Source organism: Nicotiana tabacum, chromosome 5 (genome assembly GCF_000715075.1).
Source record: "Nicotiana tabacum cultivar K326 chromosome 5, ASM71507v2, whole genome shotgun sequence".
Classification (NCBI taxonomy): domain Eukaryota; kingdom Viridiplantae; phylum Streptophyta; class Magnoliopsida; order Solanales; family Solanaceae; genus Nicotiana; species Nicotiana tabacum.
The window spans coordinates 49,363,158-49,388,957 of NC_134084.1; positions in this window are offsets into that span (position 1 = coordinate 49,363,158).

Consider the following 25,800-nt stretch of genomic DNA (forward strand, 5'->3'; position numbering starts at 1 on the left):
TGTTGAGACCAATGAGGTCGATTTTGCTACATTTCGCTTGTCTGGATCCGCCAAGACTTGGTGGAGGGATTATTGCTTAACGAGACCAGCCGGATCGCCAGCCTTGACTTGGGAGCAGTTCACACAGCTATTCCTGGAGAAGTTTCTCCCCGTTACTCAGCGAGAGGCTTATCGGAGGCAGTTCGAGCGCCTCCAGCAGGGTTCCATGACTGTTACCTAGTATGAGACCTGATTCGTCGACTTAGCTCGCCATGCTCTCATTATACTCCCTACCGAGAGAGAGATAGGGTGTAGAGCTTTATTGACGGTTTTATCCAGCTGATTTGTCTTCAGATGGCTAGAGAGGCTGGGAGTAAGATTACTTTTCAGGAGTCAACCAATGTGGCTCGTAGAGTTGAGATGGTTCTGTCGTAGGGAGGCGGACATGGGTTAGACAAGAGGCCCCGTCATTCAGGCCAATTCAGTTTTACCTCATCCGGAGGTCGAGATTCGTATGGTAGAGGCCACCCTCCTAGGCCCTTTCAGTCATCGCTCCAGGTTTCTCAAGGTACTCCAAGTGGTTGTGGTCCCCAGATGCAGTATCCCAATCAGTAGTCCTACAATGCATCACCTGCTCCTATCAGGGCACCGCCGCTTTAGAGTTTCCAGGGTGATCATTCAGGTCGTCAGGGCCAGCAGTCTCAGTAGCCGATGGTTTGTTACACGTATGGTAATCCGGGTCACATTGCTAGGTTTTGACCTCGAGCACTGAGTAGCTCTCAGCATCAGGGTCCTCGTGCTATGGTACAGGCACCAGGTGTTCCACAGCCCGCCCAGCCAGCTAGGGGTGGGGGTAGAGGTGCTGGAGGTGGTAGTAGAGGTACTAGAGGTGGAGCTCAGGCTGCCAGAGGTGGAGGCCAGCCAGCTATAGGCCGTCCCAGAGATGTAGTTCAGGGTGGTGGGGCCCAACCCCGATGTTACGCCCCTCCAGCTAGGCCCAAGGCTGAGGCTTCAGATGCAGTCATTACAGGTACTATTCTGGTTTGTGATAGAGATGCTTCAGTGTTATTTGATCTAGAGTCTACCTACTCGTATGTGTCATCTTATTTTGCACCGTATCTGGCCATGCCTAGTGATTCATTGAGTATTCCTATTTATGTGTCTATACCGGTGGGTGATTCTATTGTGGTAAATCGAGTCCATCGTTCTTGTATTGTGGTGATTGGGGGTCTTGAGACTCGTGTGGATTTGTTGCTTCTAAACATGGTCGATTTCGATGTTATATTGGGGCTGGACTGGTTATCACCTTACTACGCTATCTTGGACTGTCATGCCAAGACTGTGACCTTAGTCTTACCAGATTTGCCCCGTTTAGAGTGGAGAGGAACTCCTGGTCATTCTACCCGCAGTGTTATCTCGTATGTGAAGGCTCGGCGTATGGTCGAGAAGGGGTGTTTGGCCTATTTGCCATATGTTCGTGATTCTAGTGCTGAGGTCCCTTCTATTGATTTTGTGCCCGTTGTTCGAGAGTTTCCTGATATTTTCCCTTCTGACCTGCTGGGTATGCCACCCGACAGGGATATTGACTTTTGCATTGATTTGGCTCTGGGCACTCAACCCATTTCTATCCCGCCGTATCGTATGGCCCCGCCTGAGTTAAAAGAGTTGAAGGAGCAGTTGCAAAACTTGCTTGAGAAGGGTTTCATTAGGCCGAGTGTTTCGCCTTGGGGTGCACCGGTGTTGTTTGTTAAGAAGAAGGACGGATCGATGAGAATGTGTATTGATTACCGACAGTTGAACAAGGTTACAATCAAGAATAAGTATCCATTGCCGAGAATCAATAATTTGTTTGATCAGCTTCAAGGTGCCAAGGTGTTTTCAAAGATTGATTTGACATCTGGCTACCATCAGTTGAGGATTAGGGCATCCGATGTCCCTAAGACAGTTTTTCGCACTCGGTATGGGCATTATGAGTTCCTGGTCATGTCATTTGGGTTGACCAATACCCCAGCAGCTTTTATAGATCTGATGAACCGAGTGTTCAGGTCTTATTTGGACTCGTTCGTGATAGTCTACATTGATGATATTTTGATATATTCCCGCAGCCGGGAGGAGCACGAGCAGTATCTTAGAATGGTTCTTCAGACTTTGAGGGATAGTCAGTTATATGCTAATTTCTCGAAGTGTGAGTTCTGGTTGGGTTTAGTTGCATTTCTGGGTCACGTTGTATCAGCAAAGGGTATCCAGGTTGATCCGAAGAAGATTGAGGCAGTCAAGAACTGGCCTAGACCAGCATCAGCTACAGAGATTCAGAGTTTCTTGGGATTGGCAGGCTACTACCGTCGGTTCGTGGAGGGGTTCTCATCTATCGCAGCCCCGATGACCAGGTTGACCCAGAAGGGTGCCCAGTTCAGATGGTCGGACGAGTGTGAGGCGAGCTTTCAGAAGCTCAAGACAGCTCTGACTACGGCACCTGTGTTGGTTTTGCCCACAGGTTCAGGGCCTTATACCGGCATCTCGTATTGGGCTTGGTGCAGTGTTGATGCAGGATGGCAAGGTCATTGCTATGCTTTGAGGTAGTTGAAGATTCATGAGAAGAACTATCTGATTCATGACTTGGAGTTGGCAGCCATTGTTCACGCATTGAAGATTTGGAGAGATTATCTGTATGGTGTGGCATGTGAGGTGTTCATGGATCACAAGAGTCTTCAGTATTTATTCAAGCAAAAGGAGTTGAATTTGAGACAGAGGATGTGGTTGAAGTTGTTGAAAGATTATGATATCACTATCTTGTATCATCCGGTAAAGGCCAATGTGGTGGCCGATGCGTTGAGTAGGAAGTTGGATAGTATGGGCAGTCTTGCTTATATTCCGGTCGGTGAGAGACCGCTTGCTTTGGACGTGCGGGCTTTGGCCAATCAGTTTGTGAGGTTGGATATCTTTGAGCCTAGTCGTGTATTGGCCTGCACGGTCGCTCGTTCTTTTTTATTGGAGCGTATCCATGATCGGCAATATAATGATCCCCATTTGTGTGTCCTTAGAGACACAGTGCAACGCGGAGGTGCCAAGCAGGTTACCTTAGATGATGATGGAGTTTTGAGATTGCAGGGTCGAGTTTGTGTGCCTAATGTGGATGGGCTCCGAGAGTTGATTTTAGAGGAGGCCCATAGCTCCCAATACTCTATTCATCCGGGCCCCGTGAAGATGTATCAGGATTTGCGGAAACATTATTTGTGGCGGAGAATGAAGAAGGATATCGTTGCATATGTAGCTCGGTGTTTGAATTGTCAGCAAGTTAAGTACGAGCATCAGAGGCCTGGTGGTTTATTTTAGAGGATTAAACTTCCCGAGTGGAAGTGGGAGCGGGTCACTATGGATTTCATTGTTGGACTCCCACAGACTCGAAGGAAGTTCGACACAATATGGGTCATTGTCGATAGGCTGACCAAGTCAGCACATTTTATTCTTGTGGCAGTCTCCTATTCTTTCGAGAGGTTAGCTGAGATCTATATCCGGGAGATTGTTCGTCTTCATGGTGTGCCTGTATCTATCAGTTCGGACCGAGGTATGCAGTTTACCTCGAGTTTCTAGAGAGTAGTTCAGCGAGAGATGGGCACCCAGGTTGAGTTGAGTACAACATTTCATCCTTAGATAGACGGGCAGTCCGAGCGGACTATTCAGATTTTGGAGAATATGCTCCGAGCTTGTGTCATTGACTTTGGAGGCTCGTGGGATCAGTTTTTGCCTTTAGCAAAGTTTGCCTACAATAACAGTTACCAGTCGAGTATCCAGATGGCTCCTTATGAGGCTTTATATGGTAGGCGGTGTCGATCTCCGGTTGGATGGTTTGAGCCAAGAGAGGCTCGATTGTTGGGTACGGATTTGGTTCAAGAGGCTTTGGACAAGGTCAGAATTATTCAGGATAGGCTTCGTGCAACTCAGTCTAGAAAACAGAGTTATGCAGACCGCAAGGTTCGAGATGTGGCTTTTATGGTAGGAGAGCAGGTATTGCTCCGAGCCTATGAAGGGCGTGATGAGATTTGGGAAGAGGGGCAAGCTTAGCCCTAGGTTCATTGGCCCGTTTGAGATTCTTGATCTAGTGGGAGAGGTGGATTATAGACTTGCATTATCGCCGAGCTTATCAACCGTGCACCTAGTGTTTCATGTGTCCATGCTCCGGAAATATCATGGGTATCCATCCCACGTGTTAGATTTCAGCACTGTCTAGTTGGACAAGGACTTGTCTTATGAGGAGGAGTCGGTAGCTATTCTAGACCGGCAGGTTCGTCAGTTGAGGTCGAAGAGTTTTCCTTCTGTACGTGTTCAGTGGAGAGGTCAGCCCGCTAAGGAATCGACCTGGGAGTCCGAGTCCGATATGCGGAGCCGTTATCCCCATCTTTTTTCCAACTCAGGTACTTCCTTTTTCTGTCCATTCGAGGACGAACGATTGTTTTAGAAATGGAGAATGTGATGAACCAAAAGGTCATCACTTATTTTAAAACGAAACCTCTGTGTTCTGAGGCCTTAGAAACCTCATTTAGAGTCACCTCGATTTGCGTGCGCAGTCCGGACGCGTAGCCGGAAAGCTTAAATATGAAATTTTGTGAAAAATAATAAGTTTTGACTGTAAAATAAATAAGTTTGACTTCGATCAACATTTTGGGTAAACGGACCCGGATCCGTAATTTGACAGTTCTAGAGGGTCCGTAGGAAAATATGGGACTTGGGCGTATGTCAGGAACGAGGTTCCGAGCCCGAGAAATGAATTTTTAAAGGAAATTGTTTTCTGAATTTTTTTAAGGAAATTTGAAATGAAGTTTGATTAGAAAGAGATGGTATCGGGCCCGTATTTTGGTTCCGGCGTCCGATACAGGTCTTGTATATGGTTTAAGTTATTTCTGTAAAGTTTGGTTGAAAACGGACGTCGTTTGACGTGATTCGGACCTAAATTGCTAAATTTAATACTTGATGAAGTTTGAGAAAAAGTTCTTGATTTTGAGGTTTGATTCATTGTTATTGAGGTTATTTTGGCGATTTGATTGCATTGATAAGTTCGTATGATGTTGTTGAGTTAGTACGTATATTTGGTTAGGAGCCCCGAGGGCTCGAGTGTGTTTCGGATGTGCTTTGGCAAGTTTTGAACTTAGGAAAAAGTTGCAGATTCATAGAAGTTGCAGGTCTCTGAAGCCAGGTCTCGCAGTCCGCGGTGGAAACTTCGCGGCCGTGGTGGGGACTCCGCGACCGCGGTGGGATTTGTGTGGTTTGCGGTGAGCAAGGCCAAGCCTTCGTGGCCGTGCTCGATTTCTTGCGGTCCGCGGTGGAGCTCTGCAGCTGCAGTCCTTTTTATGCGGTCCGTGGTGGAGCTCCGCGGCCGCAGTCCTTTTTATGCGGTCCGCGGAGAGGGTCTGAGAGGAGTATATTTGAACGGACTTTTCAGTTATTTTTCACTTTTCAAAACCCTAAAAACATAAGAGGTGATTTTCAAATAACCTTTTTTCTCCAAATCAATTGTATGTCATATTTAACTAGTTTTCTTCAATCATTAACATCTTTTAACATGATTTCAACTTCAAATCAATTATTTTCATAGGGGAAATTGGGTGTTTTGGGTAGAACCTAGGTTTTCACAAAAATGGGGATTTGGACCTCGATTTGAGGTCTGATTTCAAAATAAATTACATATTTGAGCTCGTGGGGGAATGGGTATTCGGGTTTTGGTCAGAATTTCGGGTTTGGACCAAGCGGGCCTGGGGTCGATTTTTGACTTTTTGGGAAAATCTTTATAAAACCTATTTTCATGCATTAGAATTGATTCATTTAGCATTTATTGATATCATTAAGCAAATTGTGGCTAGATACAAGCGAGTTGGTGGTGGAAACAAGAGGTAAAGCGGCAATTGAGGCTTGAATTGTGTTCGTTCCATCGAGGTAAGTGTTTTGTCTAACCTTAGCTTGAGGGATTACGAGTTGTGTCCTATTTTCTATTTGCTTCTTGTCGAGTACGACGTATAGGTATGGTAACGAGTATCTATACGTTGGTGTCAAGCATGACCGTGAGTCTTATATTGTGATTTTCATGATTTCATTGTATTATTCATGCCTTGGTGAAGATTTCTATTTGTTGTATAAAGTTTGTAGAAGGAATTGTGACCTATGAACATTGAGGAGCGTTGGCTCAAGTTGTATAGCGAAATTGTGAAAGTATAAGTGACAATTGAACTTTTAGAGCATTGGCTCGAGTTGTGAAAGTATAAGTGATAATCGAACCTCTAGAGCATTGGCTCGAGTTGTGAAGTGGATTGTGAAGTGAAATTGAGAAAGAGAAGAGATCATTATGTTGTCACCCTTGCCGGGCTATTGTTGATTTATTTGTTGTTCCCTTGCTGGGATTTAATTGTGTAATTGTTGTTCCCTTGCCGGAATTTAATTGGTGACTTGTTGTTCCCTTGTTGGGATTCTTATTGCAAATTTCCTTTATTTCCTTACCCTATTGTTTGTGATTATTATTTGGGTGAGGAAGAGAGTTAACGCACGAAGGGTGATGTCTTGCCGTTTGCTATTGTGAGGAAAGAGTGTAAAGCACGAAGGGTGATACCGTGCCGCACGATGTACCATTCCCTGCCGATTTTATTGATTATATGGTGAGGAAAGAGAGTACAAGCACGAAGGGTGATGCCGTGCACATTTTTATTATATGATTGCTTTGGTGATGACGAGAGTAAAATCACGAAGGGTAATGCCATGCATTTGTTGATTTCCGATTCTTTGTTGATATCCGAGCTATGTTGTTTCTTTCATTAATTATTGTTATTTTATTTACTTCGAGGTTATAGATCCCCTTACCCTATTTGCCTTGTGATTGTTGTTTGGGTGAGGAAGAGCGTAAAGCACGAAAGGTGATGCCGTGCAAATTATTGATTTCTGCTTCCTTGTTGATATTTTAGTTATGTTGTTTCTTTCCTTACTTGATGCCTTTCTATTCGGAACTATTATCTCCCCCACAACATGTTTCCTCCTCCCACATTGACTAGTTATTTCTGTATTTCTTTTCCGATGTGTGTGTGTGTATATATATATATATATATATATATGAACTGCACAGGTTTATTTGGTAGTCTGGTCCTAGCCTCGTCACTACTTCGCCGAGGTTAGACTAGACACTTACCAGCACATGGGGTCGGTTGTGCTGATACTACACTCTGCACTGTGTGCAGATCCAGGAGCAGCTTTCGGACAGTAGTTGAAGGGCTTCCTTCAGTCCACTCGCAGACCCAAGGTAGACCTGCAGGCGTCCGCAGGCCCTGGCGTCCCCCTCTATCCCTTTTTCTCTGTTTCATTTTCTTTCGTTCAGAAACAGTGTATTGTATTTCTTCAAACCTTGTATGTAGTAACTCTTAGATATTCTGTGACACTGTGACACCAAGTTTTGAGTATTTGAGTTTTTAAAAGTTGTAATAGTCGTAGCTTTAAGATATATAATTGTTGACTTCCGCTTATTTATTTAAATTATGCTTTTATCATATTATCGACTTGTGTTTGTTAAAAGAAGCAAAAATGAAAGTGTAGCAAGTAGTTAAGGTTTGGCTTGCCTAGCTCCCATTAGTAGGCGTCATCATGACTCCCGAGGGCGAAAAGCCCGGGTCGTGACAAGTTGGTAATTAATACAAAAAGACATATGTTGTTTATAGTAGAATAAGAACTCCCAGTCCCACATAGTACCTAATTATAAGCGTAAAACCTGCCGAATAGGTGAATATTGGATCCCATTTGACCCCAGGCTATAGATCTCTGTATAATTCAAAGCAATACCAAAATTCGATCCTAAGTATCAATCACTAACAGGAAAATAAGGTAAACATTTTAAAAATCAATAGGGAATAAAAACTATTCTTTAACATGAAGAAATTCAAAAGCTCAGTAGTAGCATATTTATCAAAAACCTTTTAATCTGTGTTCATCTTAAGCTTAAAAATAAATTAACTTTTGATCAATGAAATTGTGTCGGAGAATTTGAATAAAAACTACCAAAGGAGTATAGGTAAGGAATTTTATAAAACTATCAATTTACTCATATGGTGCAAATAATTAAATGGAAATTTTATCTCAAAATATTATGACTGCTTGAGAAATCAAATTGTTTCTTGTACTACGAGAAGTTAATCCAATAGGATAGAAGGAATCATAGAATTGGAATAAAAAATTGAATATAAAATATGTATAGCAATATATTTTAAAGAAAGAACTGGCAGAGGGGTTTCACGAACAATTGCTCTTTCTTCTCTTACGGTGATTAATTTTTTGGGTGTCGTAAAAAGATTGTAAAAATAAAGCCAACGATTAAGTTAGATCTTCAACGGAAATTGCATAACCTCTTTAGAAAAGGAACTTCAAATTGGAAGGAATACTCATGAGAGATGCATGCTGTGTATTTTAACATATTTTTTTTCATTAGCATAAGCAATTTTAAGCGTTGAACTCATTGATTGTGTTACTGCTATATTTTCTTCAATCGCATCTTTTGTAGGTTGCCTTTTGTGCATTACTAAAGTATACATCCTAAAATGCGTAAAATATATGAAAAAAACAAAGAATCACGAATATTGACTTCAAAAAATAAATATAACGTAGCATATCAGGAGAATTTATTTTCCCAGTGAATGATATTTGCACCTAAATCCTAATGACCTTTTATTTTTTCAAACTGAGAAATTCAAACACTGAATTTTAAGCAGTGCAGACATCCTGTTTGGTCGAAAATGACATACTTTTTTATTGTTGAGAAATTGCATATGTGTGGCGGCCACGCTCTAGAACTCATTGATTACTTTAACGTGAAAAAAAGGTAAAAGAGGTCACTGTTGAGATGTAAAAGACAAATAACTAAGATAGAGAAAAATATCTCTCTCTCTATATATATATATATATAAAAGAGGGAATGGACAAGGTGACTTGACACCACTCTTTGGCCAAGGATCCTATTTATCTTTTTTCTCCTCTTTTTTTTTTGCCTTTTTCCCCTTCATTCATTTAATTTAATTTGTTCAATAATTAGAAATTGATCATTTTCTATTGTATTTATTACACCTCATTATATTAATTTCAGTTACGAAAAGTCCCTTAACTATCTGCTGCCCCATTTTCAGTTTCTAAAACCTTTTATTTCCAATACCTTTTCATTAGCTAGTAGTAAACGAAGGACATTAATCGTGATCTTACAATCTATATTATGACACGATGAACAAATTGGGTATGATGATTCGAAGACGTGAGTTATAGGAAGACAACAATAGCTATGAAGGGAGCAGAGTCCAGAAGCAGCGGAGGAAAAGAAACCATACATTTGTTATTACCTCTTCTGCCTTTTGATTTTCCACTTTAAACTTGTAGCTTTCAGAATTCCTTCTTCCTAGAATCTCTTGCATTCTCACTTTTTTGTCATTCAATCTCTGTTATTGATTTCTTTGTTATTGTGGCTAACTTATTTTTGTCATTTTCCACCACTGATATAGGGATTTTTTACTCCTCTTTTTTATTTTTAATACTATTGCGTTGGTACTCAATGTTGCATACATTTTGTTTTATAATGTGAGCAGTATTTGATATTTGGATAATTATTTGTATTTGTCTGTGCATGTTTATTTGTTAAATTAATAAAAAATACAAAAATATGTCGCATTTTGCATGTAGGATTTAATTCTACAATTTGTTAGTAATTAAGTTTGTTTACAAAAAATGAAAACTACAAAAAATAGGCATCTTTTGCATTTTTAGCATTTAATGTCCAAATATACAATTTTTTTCTTAATTATTACTTAATTGTGCGTTAATTGTTATTGGTAGTTAATTTGCGCTTTTATAACTTAATTTAGTTCTTAATAATAATTTAAGTATTTTTATAATTTAGTTTTAGAAAAATAAAAGAAGAAAAGAGAGCTAAAATACAAAGGAAAATCTGATTGTGCCATTTCTTCAATTTCAAACCGCAGGCCCAAATAATTGCCCAATCTTCCCACAGACCCGGTCCACTTCAAACCGGGTCGACCCGGTCCGCCCCATTAACCCAAATACCTAACACCCCTCTTCATTTTTTTTTCAAAACACAAAAGAAAGAAAAGAAACAAAAACCCTAAAAAACCTAAAAAAAACTACCAGCCCCCCTCCATCTTCTTCATCTCCAAAACCTTCATCCCAAGCCATCCATGGCTTCCTCCCATGGCTTCTTCTGCGTCCACGCCCAAACACCACCACAAAACAGGCCCTCCAAACCTCCCGTCACCTTCCCGTCGTAACCCAAAAACCAGTCGCACCCCAACCTCACGTCCAAACACCACCACAAAACGCCACCATCAAACAGGCCCGTCAACCATCGTCCACTGCCCGAACGAACCCAACTGTTGTTGCGTCGTCCGCTTCAAGCTCGCGCTACTGCTTTTGTCTCTCGCCGCTGCCCTTGTTTCTGAAACCCCATGGATGCCATGTTTGCAGCTCGTCGTTGCTGACTCCATGACTGACCGAACGCACCGAACAGCTTCAAGCGCGAACAACTGAATACACCCCAGCTGCCTCTGTTTCGCGTCGACTGCCGCTACTGTTTCGACGTACTTCTTAAAGTCGAGTTCGTCGTTGAGTTAGTCATTGAGTCCGGACAGATTTGTTCCCATCCGAGGTTCGTCAAAACAGTCCGTACATATTTCGTTCAATCCGGTTAGTAGATTTTGAGTTTTATTTTATCCGTATTTCGTTTTGATATTTCTCGAATCTAAAATCGGTAGATATTTGATTTTTGGTTTTGTTCATGTTCATATGTTTTGTTAAATTAATTTTCAGATTTCAAAATAGAAGTTTAATTAGTTGTTTTCATATTCATTTCATGTTTGTATTATCGTTTAAGTGAATATTTGTTAGTTTAATGTTTGTTAGATTCAAATTGAAATTTAATTAATTATTTCTTCAATTTGTTTCATGTTGTTATGTATTTTCCAGAAATTATTAGTGTTGTTTGAGTCATGTGAATCCGTCATGTTTGTTGCTTAAAAATAGATTTAATTCATGTTCGTCTTGGTTTGAAGTTCATGTTTAAATCCAGTGATTTAATGTGAGTTTATGTTTGTTTGTGATTTGTTGATTTAATTTGAATCATGCATATTGTTGTTTGTATTGTTGTCTCTTTGTTCATCCATTGATGGTCTAAGTTAACCAGGATTGGTTTCCGATATGGTTAATTTATTTCCATTAATTTGGAGTTGTGTTGTTCATCGTGTTCGTATAATTTTTGTTGAAGATTGTTGAGAAATTGGTCATCTTGGCTATCTTTTGGTTAAGTTATGATTAATTGATTGTTTAGAGCTGATGGGGGTAATTTGGTAAATTGCATTGCATTCGGGGGTAGAATGGTAATTGCAATAAGGTCGGAGGGGTAGTTTGGTAATTGAACATTATTTTAATTCTTTATGTTAAGCATGGGGACAAAATATAATGGGGTGAGATTTTTGATGTACTTGTTTAACATAATGGGGGACAAGACAAAACATAATGGGAAGGAATATTGTACTTATTTAATGTAAGCATGGGGGACAAATTGTAATGGGTTGTGGTGGATGTATTTATTTAATGTAGGCATGGGGGACAAAGTTTAAAATAAAAAAAACATTAATAAGTGGGACAAAGCATGCCATTGGGGGAATAATTTGGGGTTGGGAATTGAAGACTTGTCTTGCTATATATATAGGGTCATTTGACACAAAAAAAGGACTTGAACATTGAGAGAAAAAGGGTTGAACATTATTGAGAGGACTTAGAGATTGTCATTGGGAGAATATTTTGAGAGTAATACATTCTGGAAAATTTCAAGAGTGTTAGAGAGTAAAAGAGAAAGACAACTTGAACTTCTACTTGAATAATTTCCGTTTGCTTTTCTCGAGTGTTATTCAAAAATCATTAAACCACTGCATCTTGTGTCCGTCGCTCTTCTGCTTTGATTGTGATTGCACTTTGGTATTGTTGGGTTTTTAATCTGTTACTGGGTTATTCTACTGGTTGTTGCTGGTTTTGCGGTGTTGCTGAATCTGCTGTTGCTGTGTTATTATTGCTGCTGACTTCTCCTTCTTTTGTTCTTGTACTGCCATTTCCAGGTACACATTTGTACACTCTCGGATTGAAGAAAAAATGAAATATTAATCAGGCTTTGTTCCTGTTGAATCCCTCCTATTTAGATTTGTGTTTGAATATAATTTTCCTTTCTTTGTATAAAAAATGTAGTCGATTTATTAATGAGTAATGGTGCTGCATATGTATAACTTCTTCATCTAATAACGTTAGTTTAAATTAATCAAAGTTGTTTTGACATTATTACCTATTTCATGTTCTGGTATTATTGAATAATAGAATATAGAATGAAAGCAGTTTTTCTTTGTACAAACTCGATCGCAATTTTCCATTCACATTAGCCGTAACTTAATAACTAATAAGTTACGTTTTTCAGCATGTAATTAATTGAGAAATTTTCTTTTATTTTTAGAGACAAACTTAACAGAAGAAATGTAGTCACTGTAGGTTTATCCTTTTAAATAAAATGAGACGAGCCTCGCCAAATAAAATGCACAGATTGCGGGGCCCTCACAAAATGTATGCTTTAATTACTTAGAACTCGGGATCGGCCGTTTAACAAAATTCCACGGCTTTACCCAGAAATAATAATACACTAATCGCTTTAGGCGCGTATTTTAATAATCTTACCTTCTTAAACTCGGGTGCACATTTATGTGACCCAAATCCAAATCTCAACGGAGTCGAAATGTATTTCTAATCACGGGTACATTGATTGTGACGTGGTTCGAGATACGTGTCCATGACGTTGCAAATTCCTTTTTAAAAATAAGAATGAGATGAGCCTCGCCGAATAAAAATACAAAATTGCGGGGCCCTCATTAAATATTTGCTTAAAACTTGCTTAGACTTCGGGATGGATTGTTTAGCAAAATTCCACGGCCTTACCCAAAGTAAATGATACGCTAGTCGCTTTAGGCGCGCCTTTAATTTAATAATTTAATTTTCTAAAACTCGGGTGCACATTTATGTGACCCAAATCCAAATCTCAACAGAGTTGAAATATGCCAACAACCACGGGTGCATTGATGTGACGTGGTTCGAGATGTGTTTCCACGATGTTGCAATTCTTGATAAAAATAACAGTAAATGATAAAAGCGGTTAAAAGTTAAATATAGGTTCAACATGTATTAAATCAGATAATCAAGCCGAATATGACAGTTTGAGCGACCGTGCTAGAACCACGGAACTCGGGAATGCCTAACACCTTCTTCCGGGTTAACAGAATTCCTTATCCAAATTTCTGGTACACAGACTGTAATATGGAGTCATTCATTTCCTCGATTCGGGATTAAAATTGGTGACTTGGGACACCCTAAATCTCCCAAGTGGCGACTCTGAAATAAATAAACAAATCCCGTTTCGATTGTCCTTTAATTGGAAAAAACTCCCTTGTACCCTCTCGGGTATGGAAAAAGGAGGTGTGACAGCTCTGGCGACTCTGCTGGGGAATAGTAACCCAGAACCACTGGTTCAGGGTTAGAAATTCGAGCTTAGATAAATTGTTATATTTGGCTTTATCTGATTTTTACATGTTTTGAGCCTAATGTGCTAAATGCTGTTTTTACCGCTTTGATATTATCTAAACTGTATATAAATTGTGCCGAAACCTTTCTCTTCTTACCTCCGGGGATGTGCTTACTGGTTGAGACTCCCTATTCTGTTAGTGTCATACCCTAAATAAAAGAGGCTCGGAAAGTTTCTAAGTCGGCTGGCCTTTTGGTTCCCGGAAAGGAGCTCCTTCCTCAGCTCGAGTTGTCCGCTCGGGTACACTGTCTAGAACACCGACCCAGGTTTTGAACATAGAATAACGTGACTTCATGCCGGATCCCTAGTAGGAACGCTTATATTCATCACGTTGCATTTGACTTAGGGGACTCAACACAGGGGTTGGGTCCGTCTAGGACTAGCAACCTGATATGAAAAGACCATCCTGATGCATCCTATTTGTTTTCCGTGCATTTATTTGTCTCGCGCCCGCATGCTGACCGGTGTTTGAATATTATGAATATTGTGAAATTGAAAAAAAGGAAATAGCGGTTAGGGAGTTAATTGTTTATTTTTGAAAAAATCCAATGAGAAAATGAAAAAAATGTCTTACTAGTTTGTTTTATTAAAAGCAAAGGAAAACTAGGAGAAAAAAATCGTTGTTCTGTCTTGGTTGTTCAAAAAAAATAGAAAAATAAAATAAAATAGTTTGTTATTTAAAAATAGTTTGTTTTGAAAGTGGTTTTATTATTTGTTGCATATATATATATATATATATATATATATATATATATATAAATCCAAAAGTTTTTCTTTATTTCCAAAAAAATGTATATATGTCTTTATTTGTTGCAAAAATATTTGTCTTGCCAAAAGTCTAGAAAAGATTTTTAGACCCCCAATTTTCAAAACAAAAAATCCAAAAAATATTTTCCATTATTGACTTCTTTAGAAAGTCCTTTTAATTATTTTTTTAAAAAAAATATATATACATATAAAATCCGAAAAAAAAACTGAAAAGAAAATTCAAAATTCAAAATTTTTTTAGAAGCATTTCTTTTATTAAAGGTAAAATTCCAAAAATATTTTCTTTCTTCTTTAGAATAAGAGAAACAAATGAAAATTCAAACAAAAAATATCTTCCTTTTACTTTTGAAATTCTCAAAAGAAAAGGAATTCTTAGAAGTCTTTCTTTCAAAAAAGAAAACAAATGAAAATCCAAAAAAAATATACTTCCTTTCTTCTTTTAAAGCAGTTCTTTCACAAATTCCAAAATAATAATAATTTAAAATTAGTTTATTTACTTTATTCATGACGGCCCGAACTACGCGGGTTTGATTCTCACCGGATGTGAGATACGTAGGCAACCCTCATCGGGTCCAACCCCACCTTTTGCTAAAATATCCAAAAACAAATAAATAATAATAAAAAGAAAAAAAAACATGTCAAAATTTTAATTCTGTCATGAATAAGTCTAGTGATGCTGTTTTGTCAAAATAGCCGAATATTCCCGAAAGGGACGCCGGAAGGTTGACCTTGCATAAACAGCCACTCTTTGGGTCACGTTTAAGATTTGGTCCAGTTGACCCCCACAGCCTTAAAAATCTTCGTCCCCGAGATGTTGAAAGGCCGTGTTTGCAATATTGAGTTTTCTAATTTGGAAAACGATAAAAAGAGTCATAAATAAGTCAGGTGATGTTGTTTTGTCATAAGTAGCCGAATGTTCCCGAAAGGGACGCCAGAAGGCTGATTTTGCATAAACAACCACTTTTTGGGTCATGTTTAGGATTTTTGGTCCAGTTGACCCACACAGCCTTAAAAATCTTCGTCCTCGAGGCGCTGAAGGGCCGTGTTTGCAACACCAGGTTTTTATTGTAATTTGAAAAGAAAAAAAAACAAGATTTGGCGGTCAGGTGAATACCGTTTGAATTTGTCATAATAAGCTGAGCCAACTTCGGCCGCGTCTTAAACCGTTCTTGCCGAAATAGCCTTAGAGTATCTTTCAGTTGTCGAAAGGTTATTTTCGTAAAAGAATGGACAAGTTTGTAAAGTGTCATAAAATAATCCTCCTCGACCTCAAAATTCATGTGAAAGTTGGAAGGGGCCACGTTTGCAAAAACAACCATTTGGTTAAAATTAGCAAACGGAGGAGGGAAGTTCGCCATTTGTTTTGGAGTTTGTAAATCTTTTAATTAGAATATGTGGGTTGTTTGATTTTCCAGTTTGTAGGTCATCTTCAAACCTTTGGAACCCAGTTTGTTCTAATATGAAAATTGAAAAAATATTTATTATTGTTTATCTTTTATGGTCCGAACTACGCAAGGTCTGATTCATGCGGGGTCATGATACGTAGGCAATCTCCATAAGATTCGACCACAACAAAAAAAAATGAAAAAGAGAAAAAAAAAATCGAAAAAAAAATCGAAAAAAAGAAAGAAAAAAAGAAGAAAAAAAGATGTTGTCAATAATGAGGACCGACTGAGTCCATTCTAACCTGTTTTGTTCTGAATCACAAAGAAAGAAGGTGGTTGGTTTGTGGTAAGCCGGACAATGACACCCAGAATCCTTTACTTGCACCTCATGATACACACTCTGCGGGGATCAGGCCTGATAACAGAAGCACTCGAATCCTATTGGGAACTTGTTGACGGAGGTTGATGATATTGAAGCTGGTAATGGTCTTGGCAGTATTGATGCGAAGCTCAGTGACTAAGATGCCGGTTTTGATAAAGTGGGAGGACGCTCCGTTTCCTTGGTTAGCAAGAAAGAGGCATTTGGTGGCTTATTTTGTTGTCATTTCTATTGTTCGGATTATTAGGATTGTAATTCGGATTTTGTCCTGTGTCAAACCTTCTTATCTTTCCATTTGTTTTGTCATAGTGGTTTGTTTAAGTTTTGTCCAGGTTGTTTAGGATTTTATTCCGGTTTGTTTTTGTTATTCAAACCATTTCACCGGTAGTCTAATACAAAATCCTGTCTTTTATTATTTCTTTTCATCCTTTTGTTTAGTCCTTTTATCATTTTGTTCAGCGCCGATTCTAGTGACATGACATGCGCTTACAGTTTGGGCCTAATCTTAAAAGTTGATCATAAAACCCTGGGAAGGTGATCAAAGCATTTAAAGGAAATAAGAACGGTTTGAGATTATTTGGAGCCCGAGTCATGTGGAACTAGGGCAAGTAAAACAAAAATAAAACCGTTTAAAAGCAAGATTCGCCAAATTGGCATGAGGGTCATTCATGATAATGAGAATGTCGCCCAACGGTGTTTTAGAATTGACAAATGAAAAAGCAAATATGAACATAATTGTCAAGTCCAACACCATCGGAAGAGACTATAAATCTATGTTCAATTGTGTTGTTTGCACTTGGCATGTTTTGAAGACTGGAATGACGAAGGCATTTTGTTCTGCTACCTAAACACTTTATCCTTCGTTACCCCTTTTGAGCCTTATTTATTTTCTTTCATACCCCTCGTTCAGAATCAGTAGCAACAAAGAAAAAAGAAAAAAGAAAGAAAACAAAAAAAAGGGAAGATAAGAGAACAACAAAACGAAGAAAGAAAAGAAAAATGATAACAAAGACAAAAGAAAGTCAGAAGAAAAAGAGGAATTGGGAACTACGTTTGACCTGATTCCTCAAAGAGGATACGTAGGCGCTTCATGGCTCGGTCATATTTTTGAAAAATGAAAAAAAATCAATCAATTAAAATATCCCCAAGTAAGAAACTGGGGAAAATGTTGCGTTTGTTGTAAATAAATCTAATTCCGAAGGTTGTAATTAATAACCCAAAATCGGTGCATTTTGAGCCTCTAATACCCTTTCTTTCTAGCCCTATCCAAAACCCACATTACGGTCCAAAGAAAGACCTTCTGATCAGTTTTCAAAAGATGCCATGTCAGACAAATGAAGAGTCTTACCGGCGAACCTAACATTCTGTTCCACAGCAGAAAGGACTCTAATCTCCAGCAGAAAGAGTCATACCGGCAACACTCCAAATCCCCAGCTGGAAAGTGATACAAATGAGAGAGTCTTATCGGTGAAAACCTTCACAGGCACCATAAGGCGATGAAAGCTGAGAGAAAAACCAAAAAATGAGATAGACTTGATAGTGAAAACCTTCGGGCACTACAAGTCGAATAAGATTGAGAAGCGGATGGGGAATCTCCAAATGAATATCTTGAAAGATGATTGACGGTAGAGGATAGGCCACATGTGCATGTCATGACCATTAGAGTCGGTATCTGCGTTTGATAGGTTTTTATTTATAGTTTCTTTTGTTAAAGAGTCATCTTTTTCCTTTGTCTTTTTATTCTGTTCCCTTTTATCTTTTTCCTTTCATAGAAAAATTTCCCAATAGAGTCTGTTTGGTCCGAACAAGTGAGAATTGACTTCAAAATATGCCATCAGCTTTCCAATTATACAAGATGAAATCTGACTAGTACATCCAAATGGTATAGTCAGCAAGGAACAAGCGCGAGACCAGTGTCAAGAAAGATATCTCCAGCAAAAGGGAATTGACAAAAGGCCAGTGAGCATGATTTGTGGGAAATTCATACAAGACTAAAAGTCGGGGAAATGCCAGTTTCCGAGCTATGCCACAAAAGAAGAGGGACATCCCCAGCGGAAAGGGATTATCCCCACCAAATAATGCCATCCCCAACAAGTTGTTAAACGTAGAGCAAGGAAGGAAAAAGGGAAAAGCCATCCCAGTAGGAGTATCGCGACCAACCACCATGTTTTAAACTAATAAGTTTTGTTTGATTTGAAACAGGTAAAGGAAATGACATTGATGCCAGAAATGCATGCCGCAAGGGATATTATCAAACTGGGGCATAAAATTTTCTTTCCATTTAGAAAATTTTCTGGAAGTCAGGTACCCATTTGGGGAAAAATAAAGATAACACCAATCTCAAGGGAAGTGGTCTTTAAACCAGTGTGCCCCCAACATAATAAGATTCAATGGAGGAAGTTGTTCCCCAGCAAAGGAATCAGAATCCCCCAGCAGTGTTATCCACGACAGCGTTATCCATAGCTGATAATATTTTACTCCCAATAGGTAAGTAAATAATTCCCCAATAGTGTTATCCCTAGCAGTTTCGAGGAGTCCAACACAAGTTGGGTGAAAATCGGTATCCTCAGCGGTTCCTTTCGGGGAAAGGCAAAACGAGTCTCAAGGGAGTTAGTCTTCAAAGGAAGAAGCAAATAATAATAATAATAAAAAAAAATAAAAAAAAAATAAAAAGGGGAAGTAGTTTGCAGGGGAATGAAACATCCTACTCAAAAGGAAGTAGTTCTGGAAGGAGTAAGATAACATATTTACTCAGCAGAGTTATCTTCAGCAGAGTTATCCCTAGCGGATCATCGAGATGTAGAAGCATCTTCGACGGATTCTTCGACCAAATTTCAAGAGGGTCGGACAACCCATAATGGGGAGGGTAGAAAGGGAAAATTCATCCCAAGCAAAATAATCCCCAGCAAGTATTCGAGGTAAGACATTTCCGCACTCGAATAGGATATTTTGGGTTCATCCCCCCTCGAATAGGATATTTTGGGTTCATCCGCCCTCGAATAGGATATTTTGGGTTCATCCGCCCTCGAATAGGATATTTTGGGTTCATCCGCCCTCGAATAGGATATTTTGGGTTCATCCGCCCCCGAATAGGATATTTTGGGTTCATCCGCCCTCGAATAGGATATTTTGGGTTCATCCGCCCTCGAATAGGATATTTTGGGTTCATCCGCCCTCGAATAGGATATTTTGGGTTCATCCGCCCTCGAATAGGATATGTTGGGTTCATCCGCCCTCGAATAGGATATGTTGGGTTCATCCGCCCTCGAATAGGATTTTATTTTCTAAGTTGTTTGTTTGAAGACAGGCGCCCACCTGAATAACGAGAGGAATACTTTTTGTCTGTTCATTTCATATTTTAGGCGTCCACCTGTATAACAAGGGAATACATTTTGTGTCTTTACCATCAGGCGCCCACCTGTATAACAAGGGAATATATTCCACGTCTTTTCCAATAGGAGACGCACTTCCTAAGTCTAGTTTTGCCCATAGGAGACGCACTTCCTAAGTCTAGTTTTGCCCATAGGAGACGCACTTCCTAAGTTAGTTTCACCCATAGGAGACACATTTCCTCCTAAAGTTTATTTTACCCATAGGAGACGCATTTCCTCCTAAATTTTATTTTACCCATAGGAGAGTCATTTCCTCCTAAGTTTGTTTTAGTTTTACCCATAGGAGATGCATTTCCTCCTAAGTTGTTTATTTAAAGTCAGGCGCCCACCTACATAACGAGAGGAATACTTTTCAGTCTTTAAATTTCTTGTCAGGCGCCCACCTACATAACGAGCGGAATACTTTTCAGTCTTTAAATTTCTTGTCAGGCGCCCACCTACATAACGAGCGGAATAGTTTTCAGTCTTAAAATTTCTTGTCAGGCGCCCACCTACATAACGAGCGGAATACTTTTCAGTCTTTAAATTTCTTGTCAGGCGCCCACCTACATAACGAGTGGAATACTTTTCAGTCTTTAAATTTCATGTCAGGCGCCCACCTACATAACAAGAAGAATACTTTTTACTTTTCAAGTGTTGAAGTTGGGAGCCCGCCCATAATAACAGAGGAATACATTCCAGTCTTTACTTTTCAAGTGTTGAAGTTGGGAGCCCGCCCATAATAACAGAGGAATACATTCCAGTCTTTACTTTTCAAGTGTTGAAGTTGGGAGCCCGCCCATAATAACAGAGGAATACATTCCAGTCTTTACTTTTCAAGTGTTGAAGTTGGGAGCCCGCCCATAATAACAGAGGAATACATTCCAGTCTTTACTTTTCAAGTGTTGAAGTTGGGAGCCCGCCCATAATAACAGAGGCATACATTCAGTCTTTTCATTTAAAGCGTTGAAGTTGGGAGCCCGCCCATAATAACAGAGGAACACATTCAGTCTTTACTTTCAAGTGTTGAAGTTGGGAGCCCGCCCATAATAACAGAGGCATACATTCAGTCTTTAAGTTTCAAGTGTTGAAGTTGGGAGCCCGCCCATATAGCAGAGACATACATTCAGTCTTTTCATTACAAGTGTTGAAGTTGGGAGCCCGCCCATAATAACAGAGGCATACTTTCAGTCTTTACATTTCGAGCGTTCAAGTTGGGAGCCCGCCCAAATAACAGAGGCATACATTTCAGTCTTTAATTTTCAAGTGTTGAAGTTGGGAGCCCGCCCATAGAACAGAGGCATACATTTCGAGATCAAGTCAGAAGACAATAAAACAGAGGGTTACAACAGGAATCCCCTAGCAGTAACAATAAAATCCCCAGCACCGGGAAACAGAACAAATTCAGGCGCATGAGTCGAAAGGAAGAAAAGACGCGTTTTGAAAGAAGCAGCTAGTGAACATTAAATCATGCCCAGTATAACAAGTCTGATGAAGAGAGCCGTACCCACCAGAGGAACCGCCGAAAAGCTTGATGAAGAAAGCCATGTCCCTAGCGGACCGAAGCAAATGATGAAAACTGGTATTCAGAAAAGCAAAGGGCCAGTATCATTCCCAAATTCAGGGAAGAAAAGCACCGGAGGAAACACAAGCCGACAAGAAAGCAAGGCAACAAGAACAAATTTCAGTCTAGCCTAGCTTCTTGTTTTCTTTTAAACACGGTGTAACAAGGAGATCGGTAAGCAGTGATAACAGCATGCAACAACAGTAACATTGCAGTCCCACAGTAGTCCCAGCTACCAAAACTTCCCGAACTACATTAACCTGATTCCCCTTTAGCCAGGGATATGTAGGAAACCTTTGAAGCAAAGGTTCGGTTAAATTTTTTTCAAAAAATGCTTCACACGGAGTACTCGGATGGGCAAAAATCGCTCGCTTTATCTTTGCACGAAAACCCTTCGTGTCTTCGGGCAAAGAGGGGCAGCTGTAAGCACGTGATTTTTGCCCTATATGAGAATTACTCCCAGAAAATTTAAAATAAAATGATTTTCCTTGGTGTGCAATTTTGAGTATTTTTGTGATATTTTTGGATAATTATTTGTATTTGTCTGTGCATGTTTATTTGTTAAATTAATAAAAAATACAAAAATATATCGCATTTTGCATGTAGGATTTAATTCTACAATTTGTTAGTAATTAAGTTTGTTTACAAAAAATGAAAACTACAAAAAATAGGCATCTTTTGCATTTTTAGCATTTAATGTCCAAATATATAATTTTTTGCTTAATTATTATTTAATTATGCATTAATTGTTATTGGTAGTTAATTTGCGCTTTTATAACTTAATTTAGTTCTTAATAATAATTTAAGTATTTTTATAATTTAATTTTAGAAAAATAAAAGAAGAAAAGAGAGCTAAAATACAAAGGAAAATCGGATTGGGCCATTTCTTCAATTTCAAACCGCAGGCCCAAATAATTGCCCAATCTTCCCACAGACCCGGTCCACTTCAAACTGGGTCAACCCGGTCCGCCCCATTAACCCAAATACCCAACACCCCTCTTCATTTTTTTTTTCAAAACACAAAAGAAAGAAAAGAAACAAAAACCCTAAAAAACCTAAAAAAAACTACCCGCCCCCCTCCATCTTCTTCCTCTCCAAAACCTTCATCCCAAGCCATCCATGGCTGCCTCCCATGGCTTCTTCTGCGTCCACGCCCAAACACCACCACAAAACAGGCCCTCCAAACCTCCCGTCACCTTCCCGTCGTAACCCAAAAACCAGTCGCACCCCAGCCTCACGTCCAAACACCACCACAAAACGCCACTACCAAACAGGCCCGTCAACCATCGTCCACTGCCTGAACGAACCCAACTGCTGTTGCGTCGTCCGCTTCAAGCTCGCGCTACTGCTTTTGTCTCTCGCCACTGCCCTTGTTTCTGAAACCCCATGGATGCCATGTTTGCAGCTCGTCGCTGCTGACTCCATGACTGACCGAACGCACCGAACAGCTTCAAGCGCGAACAACTGAACGCACCCCAGCTGCTTCTGTTTCGCGTCGACTGCCGCTACTGTTTCGACGTACTTCTTAAAGTCGAGTTCTTCGTTGAGTTAGTCATTGAGTCCGGACAGATTTGTTCCCATCCGAGGTTCGTCAAAACAGTCCGTACATATTTCGTTCAATCCGGTTAGTAGATTTTGAGTTTTATTTTATCCGTATTTCGTTTTGATATTTCTCGAATCTAAAATCGGTAGATATTTGATTTTTGGTTTTGTTCATGTTCATATGTTTTGTTAAATTAATTTTCAGATTTCAAAATAGAAGTTTAATTAATTGTTTTCATGTTCATTTCATGTTTGTATTATTGTTTAAGTGAATATTTGTTAGTTTAATGTTTGTTAGATTCAAATTGAAATTTAATTAATTATTTCTTCAATTTGTTTCGTGTTGTTATGTATTTTCCAGAAATTATTTGTGTTGTTCGAGTCATGTGAATCCGTCATGTTTGTTGCTTAAAAATAGATTTAATTCATGTTCGTCTTGGTTTGAAGTTTATGTTTAAATCCAGTGATTTAATGTGAGTTTATGTTTGTTTGTGATGTGTTGATTTAATTTGAATCATGCATATTGTTGTTTGTATTGTTGTCTCTTTATTCATCCTTTGATGGTCTAAGTTAACCAAGATTGGTTCCCGGTATGGTTAATTTATTTCCATTAATTTGGAGTTGTGTTGTTCATCGTGTTCGTATAATTTTTATTGAAGATTATTGAGAAATTGGTCATCTTGGCTATCTTTTGGTTAAGTTATGATTAATTGATTGTTTAGAGTTGATGGGGTAATTTGGTAAATTGCATTGCATTCGGGGGTAGAATGGTAATTGCAATAAGGTCGGAGGGGTAGTTTGGTAATTGAAAATTATTTTGATTCTTTATGTTAAACATGAGGGACAAAATATAATGGGGTGGGATTTTTGATGTACTTGTTTAACATAATAGGGGACAAGACAAAACATAATGGGAAGGAATATTGTACTTATTTAATGTAAGCATGAGGGACAAATTGTAATGGATTGTAGTGGATGTATTTATTTAATGTAGGCATGGGGGACAAAGTTTAAAATAAAGAAAACATTAATAAGTGGGACAAAGCATGCCATTGAGGGAATAATTTGGGGTTGGGAATTGAAGACTTGTCTTGCTATATATAGAGTCATTCTTGACACAAAAAAAAGGACTTGAACATTGAGAGAAAAAGGGTTGAACATTATTGAGAGGACTTAGAGATTGTCATTGGGAGAATATTTTGAGAGTAATACATTCTGGAAAATTTCAAGAGCGTTAGAGAGTAAAAGAGAAAGACAACTTGAACTTCTACTTGAATAATTTCCGTTTGCTTTTCTCGAGTGTTATTCAAAAATCATTAAACCACTGCATCTTGTATCTGTCGCTCTTCTGCTTTGACTGTGATTGCACTTTGGTATTGTTGGGTTTTCAATCTGTTACTGAGTTATTCTACTGGTTGTTGTTGGTTTTGCGGTGTTGCTGAATCTGCTGTTGCTGTGTTATTATTGCTGCTGACTTCTCCTTCTTTTGTTCTTGTACTGCCATTTCCAGGTACACATTTGTACTCTCTCGGATTGAAGAAAAAATGAAATATTAATCAAGCTTTGTTCCTGTTGAATCTCTCATGTTTAGATTTGTGTTTGAATATAATTTTCCTTTCTTTGTATAAAAAATGTAGTCGATTTATTAATGAGTAATGGTGTTGCATATGTATAACTTCTTCATCTAATAACGTTAGTTTAAATTAATCAAAGTTGTTTTGATATTATTATCTATCTCATGTTCTAGTATTATTGAATAATAGAATATAGAATGAAAGCAGTTTTTCTTTGTACAAACTCGATCGCAATTTTCCATTCACATTAGCCGTAACTTAATAACTAATAAGTTACGTTTTTCAGCATGTAATTAATTGAGAAATTTTCTTTTATTTTTAGAGACAAACTTAACAGAAGAAATGTAGTCACTGTAGGTTTATCCTTTTAAATAAAATGAGACGAGCCTCGCCAAATAAAATGCACAGATTGCGGGGCCCTCACAAAATGTATGCTTTAATTACTTAGAACTCGGGATCGGCCGTTTAGCAAAATTCCACGGCTTTACCCAGAAATAATAATACGCTAATCGCTTTAGGCGCGTATTTTAATAATCTTACCTTCTTAAACTCGGGTGCACATTTATGTGACCCAAATCCAAATCTCAACGGAGTCGAAATGTGTTTCTAATCACGGGTACATTGATTGTGACGTGGTTCGAGATGCTTGTCCATGACGTTGCAAATTCCTTTTTAAAAATAATAATGAGATGAGCCTCGCCGAATAAAAATACAAAATTGCGCGGCCCTCATTAAATATTTGCTTAAAAATTGCTTAGACTTTGGGATGGATCGTTTAGCAAAATTCCACGGCCCTACCCAAAGTAAATGATACGCTAGTCGCTTTAGGCACGCCTTTAATAATTTAATTTTCTAAAACTCGGGTGCACATTTATGTGACCCAAATCCAAATCTCAACAGAGTTGAAATATGTCAACAACCACGGGTGCATTGATGTGACGTGGTTCGAGATGTGTTTCCACGATGTTGCAATTCTTGATAAAAATAACAGTAAATGATAAAAGCGGTTAAAAGTTAAACATAGGTTCAACATGTATTAAATCAGATAATCAAGCCGAATATGACAGTTTGAGCGACCGTGCTAGAACCACGGAACTCGGGAATGCCTAACACCTTCTCCCGGGTTAACAGAATTCCTTATCCAGATTTCTGGTACGCAGACTGTAATATGGAGTCATTATTTTCCTCGATTCGGGATTAAAATTGGTGACTTGGGACACCCTAAATCTCCCAAGTGATGACTCTGAAATAAATAAACAAATCCCGTTTCGATTGTCCTTTAATTGGAAAAAACTCCCTTGTACCCTCTCGGGTATGGAAAAAGGAGGTGTGACAGCTCTCACGGATTCAAATTCGTCTATAAAGTTATTTACTACTATTAGGATTCACGTTACTCATAAGCTTATAAAACGTGTTCAATATCATAGCAAAAGAAATTTATATAGTATTATTTGGGGGATTAGCATGGAAAAAGGGTGGCGATTGAATTTAAGGAAGAAAACAAATTAAAAGCTGAACGGTAAGAATATTCTTTTTCTGCAATTATTCACATGAATATCACATATGTACATGTATTATAGAGCTTTTAATTATTTCTTTCTTTTA